General features: G+C 39.3%; 1 protein-coding gene across 2 annotated transcripts in view; it reads right to left on the reverse strand.

Moving 5' to 3' along the window:
• GPR141 (G protein-coupled receptor 141) overlaps nt 1–14131 on the reverse strand; it is a 69665-nt gene that overhangs the window by 15390 nt on the left and 40144 nt on the right. The window lies entirely within an intron of this gene.

Genomic DNA, 14131 nt, shown 5'->3' on the forward strand with positions numbered 1-14131 from the left:
AGCAATTCCACTACTGGGCATATATCCTGAGAAAACCAGGACTGAAAAATATTCATGCACCCCAGTGTTCATTGAAGCACTGTTTACAACAGCTAAGCAGTGGAAGAAACCTAGATGTCAGTTGGCAGATGAATGGATAACGAAGTTGTGCTGCATATTACTCAGCTATAAAAAGGAACACATTTGAGTCAAGGTGGATGAGGTGGATGAACTTAGAGCCTATTATACAGAGTGAAGTAAGTCAGAAATAGAAAGACAAATATCATATATTAACACATATATATGGAATCTAGAAAGATAGTATTGATGATCCTACTTGCAGGGCAGCAAAGAGGACAAAGACATTTTGGACACAGTGAGGGTATTAGGCGGTGGGATGATTTGGGAGAATAGCATTGAAACATAACATTACCATATGTAAAACTGGTAGCCAGTGTGGATTCCACGTATGACCCAGGGAGCCCAAAGCCAGTGCTCTGTGACAACCCAGAGGGGTTGGATAAGGCGGGGAGTGGGAGTAGGGTTCCAGAGGGAGGGGACATATGTATACCTAATGCCGATTCGTGTTGATGTATGGCAAAAACCACCACAATATTGTAACCTAATTAGCCTCCAATTAAAAAAATCATCCTGCCTCCTTTACTTATTATTATGTATGAAAACTTAACATAAGATCTATCCCCTTAGCAAATTTTTAAGACTACAATACAGTATTGCTAGCTATAGCCACTATGCTTTTTTTTTTTAACTTTATAATATTGTATTGGTTTTGCCATATATCAACATGAATCCACCACAGGTATACATGTGTTACCCATCCTGAACCCTCCTTCCTCCTCCCTCCTCCCTCCCAGTACCATCCCTCTGGGTCGTCCCAGTGCACCAGCCCCAAGCATCCAGTATCGTGCATCGAACCTGGACTGGCGACTCATTTCATATATGATATTATACATGTTTCAATGCCATTCTCCCAAATCATCCCACCCTCTCCCTCTCTCACAGAGTCCAAAAGACTGTTCTATACATCAGTGTCTCTTTTGCTGTCTCGTATACAGGGTTATTGTTGCCATCTTTCTAAATTCCATATATATGCATTAGTATACTGTATTGGTGTTTTTCTTTCTGGCTTACTTCACTCTGTATAATAGGCTCCAGTTTCATCCACCTCATTAGAACTGACTCAAAGGTATTCTTTTTAATGGCTGAGTAATACTCCAGTGTGTATATGTACCACAGCTTTCTTATCCATTCATCTGCTGATGGACATCTAGGTTGCTTCCATGTCCTGGCTATTATAAACAGTGCTGCGATGAACATTGGGGTACACGTGTCTCTTTCAATTCTGGTTTCCTCAGTGTGTATGCCCAGCAGTGGGATTGCTGGATCATAAGGCAGTTCTACTTCCAGTTTTTTAAGGAATCTCCACACTGTTCTCCATAGTGGCTGTACTAGTTTGCATTCCCACCAACAGTGTAAGAGGGTTCCCTTTTCTCCACACCCTCTCCAGCATTTATTGCTTGTAGACTTTTGGATCGCAGCCATTCTGACTGGTGTGAAATGGTACCTCATAGTCGTTTTGATTTGCATTTCTCTGATAATGAGTGATGTTGAGCATCTTTTCATGTGTTTGTTAGCCATCTGTATGTCTTCTTTGGAGAAATGTCTATTTAGTTCTTTGGCCCATTTTTTGATTGGGTCATTTATTTTTCTGGAATTGAGCTGTAGGAGTTGCGTGTATATTTTTGAGATTAGTTACTTGTCAGTTGCTGTATAACTAAAATGTTGTACCCTTTGACTAACACTTCCCTGTTTTCCCTTCCGCACAATCCCTGCCTTGTCATTTTGTTGATGGCTTCCCTTGCTGTGCAGATACTTTTTAGTGTAACATAATCCTGCTTGTTTATTTTTGCTCTTGTTGTCTGTGCTTTTGATGTCACATCCAAGAATTCTTTTCCAAGGTCAATGTCAAGAGGCTTGTACCATATGTTTTCTTCTAAGAGTTTTGTGGTTTCAGGTCTTACAATTCAGTCTTTAATCCATTTTGAGTTAACTTTGGTATGTAGTATAAGATGAGGCTTCAATTTCATTCTTTTGAATTTGGTTTTCCAAGACCATTTATTAAAGAGAGCTACCCTTTCCTCATCATGTATTGTTGTCAAAGATCACTTGATATACATGCATGGGTTTATTTCTAGGCTCTCTATTCTGTTCTGTCTGTGTCTGCTTATTTGCCAGTAGTATACTATTTGCATTACACTGTAATATGTTTTGTATTACAGCTTTGTATGGTAGCTTTGTCATACATTTTGAAATCAGAAAATGTGTTGCCTCCAGCTTTGTTCTTCTTGCTCAAAATGACTTTGGCTACTCAGAGTCTTTTGTTGTTTCATATGGGTTTTAAGACTTTTTTCTTTTTCTGTAAAAAAATGCCACTGAGATTTTCATAGAGATTGTATTAAGTCTGCAGATCACTTATACTAGTATGGATTACTATAAATAGTAATTTTAATAATATTAAGTCTTTTAATCCATGAATGTAGAATATTTCCACTTATTTCTCTCTGCTTTAATGTCTTTCATCGCTGTTGTATAATTTTCAGTGTACAAGTTTTTTACCCCCTTGGTTAAGTTTATTCCTATTTTATTTCATTTTTTCCTGCTATTGTTAATGGGATTGTTTCCTTAATTTCTGTTTCAGATATTTTATTATTACCTTATTGAAATTCAACTGACTATTTGTATGTTGATTTTGTATAGTGTAACATTAATGAATTTATTGATTAGTTCTAGCAGGGTTTTCTGTAGAATCTTTACAGTTTTTTACATATAAGGTAACATTATCTGCAAACAGACAATTTTACTGCTTTCCAATTTACATGCTTTTTTGTTTCTTTTCCTTGATCTTTTTATTTCTTTTACTTGCTTTTTAAATTTCTCTTTAATGTCAGTACTATGCTGAATAGAAACAGCAAAAATGGGCATCCTTGCCTTGTTCTAGATCTTAGAGGAAAAGATTTCAGCTTTTCACCATTGAGTCTGATTTTAGCTCTGTATTTTTCATATGTGGTGTTTATTGTGTTGAGATAAGTTCCCTCTACACATAATTTTTTGATAGTTTTTATCATGAAAGTGTGTTGAATTTTATTGAATGCTTTTTCTGCATCTCTTGAGATGATTGTGTGATTTCTATCCCTCATGAGGTGTATCACATAGATTGGTTTTTTGTATATTGAACCGTTCTTGCATAGAGGGATAAGTTTCACTTGGCCATGATGTATGATTCAATGTACTGTTGAATTTAGTTTGTTAATATTTTGTTAAGCATTTTTGCATTTGCGCTCATCAGGTATTATGCAAGACTCCCAGATGGTCTGCCTTAGATGGCAGCTGCTGCACTGTGCCCTTTCAGCTAAGCTGTGCCATGCACTCTCTCAGTCTGCCTGCAGGGGACACTCTCTCACTCACATCGCTGCCAAGGAACCAGCTCCACTATGGTAACAGAATGAGAAAAGAGGTTTAAAGACTCTTTCTTCCTAGAGCATGTTCTTCTTTTTAAAGACTCTCTTCCTCTTTGCCCCTCTGTCCATGGAACTTTCTCTTTTTTGTTCTCCTGAAGACTGCTCCATTCCACGGGATTGTCCTCCACCACCAAGATGACTCATTGGCTTTTGAAAGCAAAACAGAACTAGAATGGAGCCTAGAGAAAGATGACAATGAAGCAGTAAAGGCTTTTGAGAGTCACAGGTAGTAAGGGAGATCAGATATGGATTTGGGCCCAGTTTCTTCCGGGAAGAAAAAAAAAAAAAATGTGTCCAAGAAATATTCCTGTGCATGTGGGATATGACTCCAGTGATTAATAGACATTTTAAATTAGTTAGCATAAAAAATTTCTTTCTCCTCTCCTTCTTCCTTTCTAAGAATTAAGAGAAACACTTAAGTTTCCCACAGACATGACTTGTTTGTAGCCATGACTGTGTATGTCCAATACCATCCTGTCAGTCACTTCCACACCAGTGTAGGGACAGGCTCATGCCACATGTTCACAGTATTGGATGCTTGAGAAGAGATGGGCACATGGATGAATAGCACTATTTTATGAATATTACATTAGGGAATTATATTCTGCGAATGCAAGTTGAAATATTGAAGCCTGCAGACAAGTTCTCACTTGCATTATGAGCAATGTCACATTTTTTTTATGTCAAATTTCTTTCTACAGTTTATTTCAATAACAACATCAATTTAAACAAAGTAAACAGATTTGTTTGAACCTGGACAATTAAATCTTTCCTGATCTATTACTTTATGTGTTGAAGTTGGATACCCAAAAAGAATGGGGGTATCTCAAGTTTTTGCGCAAAATTGGAATTTCAAAGCTTAAAAGTCTTGGAAAGAAATGCCTTTATTTCAAAAACTTTGAGCACACACAAAAATAGTAAATTCCATTCAGAAATGTTTCCAGTGCCTCACTGCAGAACAATTGCTTGCTAGTAAGAACAGTCCCTAGATGGGGAAAATGTCTGAGAGAAGCAGTGAAATCTGTGACAGATGAGCCTGGAAGACAGTACCTGGGACCTGGAACAACAGAACCAGCACCCACAGTCACAATGCTCACTCAAGAGCAAGGTCAGCCAAGGGTATCGATGTGTGTTATATACAGAACTCGCCAAGCAAGGTTTGATAAATCCCTACAGATAGTGCATAGTCTCTTATTAACGGAGAAGCTGTTTCTTTCCCTGAATATCAAGTTTAGATGCTGTGTGTTTGGATTTTTAAGTATTCAGGCTCAGGTTTGGAAATTTGCGCTGTGCTTTGGGACAAAGACATTTTGAAGAGGATGCACCCGAAACACAGAAGAGAGCCAGGTCAAATGTTTGAGCCACACTAGTTATTATTATTTAAGAGCTCTAGCTCAAATTAATTAAGTTTAAAAAAGACTCCCCCCAATTTTTGCAGGAAAAAATAATGTGAGCCCCAGCCCAATAACTTACTGCATGGTAACCAGTGGCTAAGTGGTAAAGAATCTCCCTGCAGTGCAGGAACTACAGGAGGCATGGGTTCAATCCCGGGTTAGGAAGGTTCCCTGGAGGAGGGCATGCCAACCCACTCCAGTATTCTTGCGTGGAGAACCCCCATGGACAGAGGAGCCTGGTGGGCTACAGCCTATGGGGTTGCAGAATCGGACACAACTGAAGCAACTTCTTAGGCACACACACACGCACAAGTGGCAAGTATATCTGCAATGATTGAATGAGGTTGTGAAAGATAAAGGGAGAAATCGAGAAAATGGGGGACAGAAGGACAGAGAAGCAACAGGAACAATGAAAAGAATAAGGGGAATAAGGCAGAGGGAGAGAAGAAGAGGAAGAAGGCAGCAGGCTCTACGAATCCCGGCCAACCATGCCATCATCACTTACAGGCCTTGAGCTGACTAGTATTTTCCTGGCATCAGAGTCTTTATACCTGGAAATAATACAAATATAATGATTTACCCAGTTGATTGTCTAATATATGAACTGGTTACAAAAGAGTGGTTGACCTTTGTAATATCTGAAAGAAAGTAAGGGATATAGTTTATGCTTCCATGGAGATGATCCATTTGTAAATCCAAGGAGCCAGGGAATTTTTTAGAGCAATATCTATAGCACTTTTTTGCTGCTGTTATTCAGATATGTCACCCATATGTCTTCACTGTGCTTCCCCTTGCCCAAATAGTCTAACCTGTTCATTCTTTCCTGAACATTCCTGAGGTCCAAACTCCAAATTCTTTTTCCTTCAGGCCCCACCACCCTCCACCCCCTTATAGATTCTCAGCTGCTTTCTTGCTTCACCTAAGCATCTCATTCCTTTTTTGTTTGTTTGTTTCTTCTTTAATTCCCATTTTAATTATTTATTTTAGGTATTTGTGTATCTGTTTTTAATGTTGAATTTCTTTCAGAACTAATAAGATATTTTTTATAGTAGGCATGAGTTTTTAACTGAATGGGGAGATAAGGGTGGAAAAACCACCTTGACCTTATTAAGCATACCTCTGGAAGGACCAAATTTGGATCTAATTCTGTAGCTGATGTCAGGATCTTAGAATAAATATGGCCCAGAGCACAGTCTCCTAAGAGCAGGACTGCCTCCCTGGCCCTCTGGGAACCTCCTTACCTTGGACAGTGAGCTCTTCTTTATCTCTGTGATTGACCCCTGAAGTACAGCTGGACCTCAAACTCCAATCTCTGCCTTCGCTCATTCTCCTAATTTGGGGGAATTCCCTGGTGTCCAAGTGGTCAATACCCTTGGATGGATGACTACCTCAATATCAGCAGCAAGACAAGAAGTGGCTTCTGTGGCTGTTTGATAAGGAATCCATTATAGAACTAACATCAGAGGCCAGTCTATGAAGTAAGAATCCTAAAAAAAAATGTAGAGTCCTACAAAATGGCATTAGGCAATCTACATCCTCATGAGTGCATAGCTTACAGGTCTCGGGACCACCCCTCCTTTCAAGAAGAGCATATAAAATCTACTTTGGGATCTCTCACTTCATTTAATAAACAAATCACATCACTTAAAGTATCTTTCATATAGTAGGTAGTTAATATTCTGAGATTAATAAAACATATCCCATCCCTCACTGCATTTAAATCTCCTTTTGTCTGGGAGGGGAGAAAGTGGTACATAAATTATTTGTCAATACAACAACACCTACAGGTACATTGATAATGCCCCAAGAATCCAGAAAGGGGAGTAATGTATTTAACCAATAGTGGAAAGTGGAGGCATCAAAATGTCATAGCAGTGGATAGTGCTGGGGCCCAGATATGTACCAGGCGCTGGATCCTGAAGGAGGCACTGAAGTTCTAGATGCGGAGAGGAAGAAGTAGGGCACTCTGGGTGAAGACAAGAGTCTTAGAGAAGGCATGGATGCATGTTCCGGAAAATACCAATAATCTGATATGCTAGGAACATTAGTAAATGAGTAGAAAAATAAGTGAATATCTATAGATGAGGCCTACCAAATAAACATGTTCCCACTCTGAGGATTTCCTATTGTATCCTGAAACTTATAAGAGATTCAAAACTTAAAATATCAACATTTTAATATTTCAATTGCAAAAGCTTACTTCTGGCAACAGAATGAAGGAAGGATTGGAGGACAAAAAATTGATACTATAGTAGGCTATTATGCTGATTAAGTTTAAATGCTACATGGACTGGTACAAGTTGATACCACCTAGGAAGATTAACCCCCAAACTAAATGAAAATTGAAGACACTAGGGGTGGAGAAGACATTGTATACTTCAGGTGCATCAGTTAGCAAGTAATGACATCTATATGTCAAATCAACAATAAAAAGACAGGAATAATCACTAACGTTTAAAGAAAACAAATGCCACTTTAAAAAAAAAATCAAACTCCTCAGGCAAATGAACTAACAGACTAGCTAGTTGGCTAAAAGGACAAAGGATGAAAAGTAACTTTAAATGTAATTAATACCCTCAGAAGAAGAAAATGATGTGAAAGAAATTCTATTACAGTTATTGAATAAAAGATGTAGCAGAAACACAATTGGTGAGCTTATAAAAATGTTCAGAAAGATTCTCACAGATGGAACAAAAAGTAGCCAACAGAGAGCACTGAAAGGGAATGCTACAAAGCACTTAGGATAAATCTAACTTCCAGCATCATCTGGAGAGAGCAGAATGGAATGGGATGCTCAAATCATTGAAGAGCATCTCCTACAAAAAAAGATGACCTCTTTATGTTAAAGGCTCTTATCCAGTACTGAGCTGAATTAATAAAAAAGACTCACGTTTAGAGACATCAAGATGGAATTTCAAACCACAAAGAACAGCACACTTGTGTATCCACTTGGATGTCTAATAAACATCTCAAATTTAGTATATCCAAAGCTGAACTCCTATAGCTTTCTTCCCCACCTCCCAGACATACATATAAACTTATGACTTTCAAAGTCCTTCCAGCCTTAGGTTTGATAGGAACTCCACTCTCTACTGCCTGAGTGAAAAACCTTAAAGTCGTACTAGACTCCTCTTTTTCTCCCCAAATTGGTCTCCAGTCCTATCGTCTTTTCTTCAGAATAATTAACAGAGGATCCCTGGATCAGATTTTTTTTATCTGGTTCGGATATCTTTTTTATCTTGGTTCAGGGAGGGGCTTCCCCCAGTTCTGGCCACTTGGCTGGTAGTAAATGACCAAAGACAACCCGGAGGAAGCATCCCGGACGTCTTAGGAGGCCTTGGAGAAAGGAACATTCCCAGACAGGTCTTTAGAGGGACAGACCACACAAAACTAATTAAAACAATGTATCACAAAGAAAATGGATTACTCTCTTTATAACATGAAAGGAGGATTTTAATGCATGGTTACAATTACTAATGTACTCTGCTGTGGGACATTAATAAAGTTGCTTTTTTTCAGGCTAGAATGTTGTGATGCCATAATCAGAACATGCTCTTTTAACTTCCTTCAGCTTCCAAATGTAAATTCATCATTGGGTTCACTTCTAATAATTGCAGCGCTTCCTGCCTTGGGCTTAGGAGAAGCCTGACAAAATAGTGTTTGCTTAGGCAATAATTTAGACTTACCTTATTTGTGATTACTATAGCGATTACTATAACTACAAGGTGTAATTTTACTTTATTTAAATTTTATGAATTTGAATGTTTTTTACACTAACTTTTCCCAATAAAGTCCACTGTGAAACCAAAAAAAAAAAAAAGATTTTTTTATATAGAGGACATTCCTGGGACAATTGACAAAATCTGAACAGAATGTATAGATTAAGTAACAGAATTGCATCAGTGTTGCTTTCCTGACTTTGGTCACTGTATGTGGTTATATAAGAGAATGTACTATTCTTAGGAAGTCTATACTGCAGGTCACAGAGATAAAAGCATCACATCTTCAACTTATTTCCAAAAGGGTCAAAATATTGTTTTATATATATATGTAAAAAGTGAAAAGCAAATGTGATAAATGTTACAACTGGGAAATTGGGTTAAGGATATATTGGAGTCCTTTGTACCATCTGTATAAGGTTTTTAGAAATACAAAATTTTTCTATGTTGAAAAATACAAAAAAATAAGTCCAAGTTGTGTCTTCTCTTCACCACTTACATTGCTAAAACAACTGTAATTCAAACCACATAATGTTCCACTAGGAATATTATAACAAATTCATGAATTCTCCCTTCTTTTACTTTTGTCTCTCCTATAGTCTGTTCCCCAGGCTTCCAAGGTGGCTCAGCGATAAAGAACCTGCCTGCCAATGCAGAAGATGTGGGTTCGGCCCCTGGGTCGGGGAGATACCCTGGAGAAGGCAGTGACAACCCACTCCAGTTTTCTTGCCTGGAAAATCCCGTGAACAGAGGAACCCAGCAGGCTACAGTCCATGGGGCCACAAAAATGTTGAACACTATTTAATAACTAAACAACAACAACATAGTCTATTCCTGCTGAGCAACTGAGGTAATCTTTCAAAATATAATTCAGAAGGGGTTGTTCCTCTCATCACAACCCTCTGATGACTTCTCATTTTTCTCAGAGTCAAGTCAAGATTTGGAAAACGCCTAATACGCTCTACAGGGGCATATTAACCCTCTCCCCCCATCCTCTCTTTCTTTGATGTTATCTCCTGTAACTCTCCCTTCTGTTGGTGAATTCCAAGTAAACATAATGGGCTGTTTGCTTACCCTCAAGCTTCCCTGGTATGTTCCCACCTCAGGGTCTTTGCACATGAAGTTTCCTCTTGAGGAGCGTTCTCTCCTCAGATATCTGCACAACTCGTACCTTCACCCTCATCACATCTCTGACCAAAGCTGCTTCACTGATTCCTTTCCTTTCTATTTAAAATGTCAGCACTTGACCACTTCTACCCAGCACACCTCATCCTCTTTTTATTCTTTTATTCTCCACAGCTTTTATCGCTGACATGCCATATGTTTTTGTTGTTTGTTTCTTTGTCTTCTTGCTCCCTCCACTATGATTCAGACTCCTGAAGGACAAGAAATTTTGTTTTGTTCACTTTTTTACCTCCAGCACTGGAAATAGTGCTTTGCATATAATACCTTCTTAATAAATATCAATAATTGTTGAAGGAATGAAATGAAACATACTAAACATTCTCATAGAGGGGGAAAAAAACCCAGATGCATTAAAAAAGGTTTTAAGACAAATCAACATCAGACTTTTGACATATTGAATGCTGGAGAAAACATTCGAATGGCTTTGAAAGACAATTTTGAATTTAGAAGTCTGCTTTCAACCAAACTACCATTTGAGATGGAGAGAAAAGGAAGCAGGTATTCTAATACATATACACTCAGAAAGTTTACCTCTCTCAGATTTTCCTTGAATGAGTAATGTATATTCTAAAAATTAAAAAAAGATATGTGGGATACCAAAAATAAAGTAGTGGGGGAGTGACACCAGCATCACAGTGATGTGAAATGCTCTCTTTGTTTCTCCCCTTCAAGCAACAACCAGTAAAACGTCCACAACTCAACAAAGGTGTCTCTGCTCAACGCACCAGGGTGCTGGGGCATTCCACATTATCTGTACATCTAAAAATGGGTGGACGAGAACAAACAGAGGAGGGAGAACCAGAAACACAGTGGAGATGGCGCCTGCAATCCCCGCTCACCAGCCACAGCAGCTGAGCCCAGAGCCCAGAGAACCCAGGAGCAGGAGAGGAGGAGGTGCAGACAGCAAGAGCCTCCCAGCCACCATGGGACCACAGCCACAGGAAAATGGGCAGCAGTGAGTGGCAGGGCCCGTATTTTTGTCCCTTGTCACAGAGACACCCATGACGCCCTCTGCCTGCCAGCAGCAGAGCCTATGAACCTGACAAAATCAGACACGGCAGAGGTACCTGCACCACCAGCTCCCTGCCACCTTGCCCGTTCCCTGTGGTTCAGGAGCCCACAACTCAAAAGATCCTGAGCTTGGTGGAAGAGCCCACTGTCTGGAGCCCCAGCCAGTGATGCCAGTGACACCAGCAGCAGCAAGGCACCACTGATCCATCCTGGAGGGAGGCACAGCCGTGATAATGAGGGTCTTGGGCCATTCTTTTGACAGAGGCCCTGAAAGGTGAAAAGTGCCAATTCTCAAATTTAACCAGAGGCAGCGCAGGTAAAAGAAACCAAAATCATGGTATGGCGCCACCTACTGGAACGCAAAAGAAAGGCCTCTAATTTCTAGATGCACCAGCTGAATCCCTCAGTTCAGTTCAGTTCCGTCAGTCGTGTCCCACTCTTTGCAACCCCATGAACCGCAACACGCCAGGCCTCCCTGTCCATCACCAACTCCCGGAGTCCACCCAAATCCATGTCCATTTGGTCGGTGATGCCATCAAACCATCTTATCCTCTGTCGTCCCCTTCTTCTCCTGCCTTCAATCTTTCCCAGCGTCAGGGTCTTTTCCAATGAATCAGCTCTTCACATCAGGTGGCCGAAGTATTGGAGTTTCAGCTTTAGCATCAGTCCTTCCAAAGAACACCCAGGACTGATCTCCTTTAGGATAGACTGGTTGGATAATTCTTAGAGACAAGTTAAAAAAAAAAAAAAAAGGAACTTTACCTAAAGAAAGATTTTGAACAGTTCAGATGCACCAGCAAAGGAACAAGTCATCAAGCAGCATGAAGAACCAAAGTAACATGGTACTAGAAAAAGAAAATGGCAAGTCTCCAGAAACCAGACTTTAAGTCACATAAGATTGTGGTCTAACTGATAGGAGAATTAAAACAAACAAACAAAAAAACTATTATGAAGAAACTCAATGAGCTACAAGAGAAGTCAGAAAGGCAGTTCAATGAGCTTAGGAATAAAACTAATAATCAGAGGGAAAAGTTTACCAAAGAGATTCAAACTCTAAAAAATAACCAAACAGAAATTCTGGAGCTAAAGACCTCAATAAATAGAATGAAGAATACATTAGAAAGCATTAGAAATAGAGTGGACCATACAGAAGAGGGAACTAGTGAGCTCAAAAATAGAAATCTAGAAATGATACAGACAGAAGAGGAAAGAAAATTGAGATTCCCCCCAAAATGAAGAAATTCTCCAAGAATATTCCAACTCTTTTAGGAGGAGCAACAGTAGGGTAATGGGTATACATCCTAGAAGGAGAAGAGAGGGAGAAGAGAGTGATTATTTAAAGAAATAATAGCTGAGAACTTCCCAAACCTGGGGAAGGGACTGGATATACAAGACTGTGATGCTAAAAGAATATCTAATTGCTGCTGCTGCTGCTAAGTCGCTTCAGTTGTGTCCGATTCTGTGCGACCCCATAGATGGCTGCCCACCAGGCTCCCCCGTCCCTGGGACTCTCTAGGCAAGAACACTGGAGTGGGTTGCCATTTCCTTCTCCAATGCATGAAAGTGAAAAGTAAAAGTGAAGTTGCTCAGCCGTGTCTGACTCTTAGCGACCCCATGGACTGCAGCCTCCACCGTGGGATTTTCCAGGCAAGAGTACTGGAGTGGTTGCCATTGCAAGAATATCTAATTAGTTTAACACGAAAAGACCTTCTCCAAGACACAATATATTAAAACTATCAAAAGTCAATAACAAAAAAAGAATTTTAAAGACAGCCAGTAAAAAATAAAAAGGATTGTAATCTAAAAAGAAACTCCCTTTAGGCAATCAACAAATTTCTCAGAAGAAACTCTGCTGGCCAGGAGGGACTGGGATGACATTCTCAAAATGCTGAAAGATAAAAATTGTCATCCAAGAATACTCTCAGCAAAATTGTCATTCAGATACAAAGAAGAAATAAAGACTTTCCCAGATGAACAAAAGCTGAGGGAGTTCATCAACACCTGACCTGCTTTATGGGGCTTCCCTGGTGGCTCAGACGGTAAAGAACCTGCTTGCGATGTGGGAGACCCGGATTCCATTCCTGGGTCAGGAAAATCCCTGGAGGAGGAAATGGCAACCCACTCCAGTATTCTTGCCTGGAGAATTCCATGGACAGAGAAGGCTGGTGGGTGATAGTCCATGTGTTCTTCAAGAGTTGAACACGACTGAGTGACCAGTTTTATAAAAAAATATTGATAGGAACTTTTCTATCACAAACAAAAAGGCAAAAATACATAGACATTTGAGTAAGGTGGTAAATAGAATTAGAAAATTGCAACTCTATATCAGCATATGTTTTTGAGTACTTTATTCAAGCATGAAGTTTAAAGGGAAGAAAAGCAGGAAAGAATAATGATAGCTACTTCAATTTGGATTAAAAAATGCATAAAAAGTGATAATTTGAGATAACAAAAAGAAGAAAGAAGGATGGATCTCATAGATAGATGAAGATAAGATACTATCAACAGAAATGGACTGTTTTATCAATGAGACATTTTATACAAACATCATGACAACCATACAACATAAGTCTAGAGCAGAGACATGAAACAGAAAAAGAGGAAACTGAGGTAAACATTATTAAAAAGCCATCAAACCAAAGTGACAGACAGAAACACAAGGAAAAAGAAACAATGGAGATATAGAGCAACCATAAAACAAAAGATAAAATGGCAGTACTAAATCCTCATCTATCAATAATCACACTAAATATGAATGGATTGAATTCAGCAATCAAGACACAGAGTGAATGGGTGGATTTAAAAATAAGACAGAATTATATGCTTCCCCCAGCTCTAACAACAAACATAGGCTCAAAATGAAGGGAGATCAAAGTCACTCTCAGCTATTACAATGGCTATTATCAAAAAAGCAAGAAATAACAATGTTGTAGAGGATGTGGGTAAAGGGAACCCTTGTATACTATTGGTTGTTCAGTCACTAAGCTGTGCCCAACTCTTTGTGATCCCATGGACTGCAGCACACCAGACTTCCCTGTCCTTCACAATATCTCGGAAGTTGCTCAAACTCATGTTCATTGAGTCATTGATGCCATCCAACCATCTCATCCTCTTTTACCCCCTTCTTTGCCTGCCTTCACTCTTCCCCAGGATTGGGGTCTTTTCTAATAAGTCAGTTCTTTGCATCAGGTGGCCAAAGTATTGGAGCTTCAGCTAAAGCATCAGTCACATAATTGGTGAGAACATAAATTAGTACAGCTACTATGGAAAATAGTATGGAGATTCCTCAAAAACTTAAGAATAG

This window comes from Bos taurus, chromosome 4 (genome assembly GCF_002263795.3).
Source record: "Bos taurus isolate L1 Dominette 01449 registration number 42190680 breed Hereford chromosome 4, ARS-UCD2.0, whole genome shotgun sequence".
Taxonomy (NCBI): Eukaryota; Metazoa; Chordata; class Mammalia; order Artiodactyla; family Bovidae; genus Bos; species Bos taurus.